The following is a 389-nucleotide window of genomic DNA, read 5'->3' on the forward strand; positions in this document are numbered from 1 at the left end:
CACACCATCGTATATGCTTATCCTGAAATGCATTAGATTGAGAATCAAGTGCTCTCGCGAGACACGAGATGTTTGCTTTGAAAGCACAAATGCAACAAATACTGCGAGAAAGGAAATATTAAAAAAAAAAAGAAACGGGAAGAGGCTTACGCAGCCTTCGCTTATTGAACATTCTATATCATCCTGAATGGTGTCATTTGCATATTTTACCAACGTCCGGCGACAGCGCATCGTAGTGAATGTTGAATACAAACGTTGTTAATTTCACTGATATTCGTTTCTTGCGTTGGCACTGTAATATATGATATGGAAGGATTTTTTTTTCATACAAATTGAAATCAAGGATTTCCTTTTTTCTTTTTCATTTACACATTTTTCTTGACATAAAC

Source organism: Penaeus monodon, chromosome 23 (assembly GCF_015228065.2).
Source record: "Penaeus monodon isolate SGIC_2016 chromosome 23, NSTDA_Pmon_1, whole genome shotgun sequence".
NCBI classification, from domain to species: domain Eukaryota; kingdom Metazoa; phylum Arthropoda; class Malacostraca; order Decapoda; family Penaeidae; genus Penaeus; species Penaeus monodon.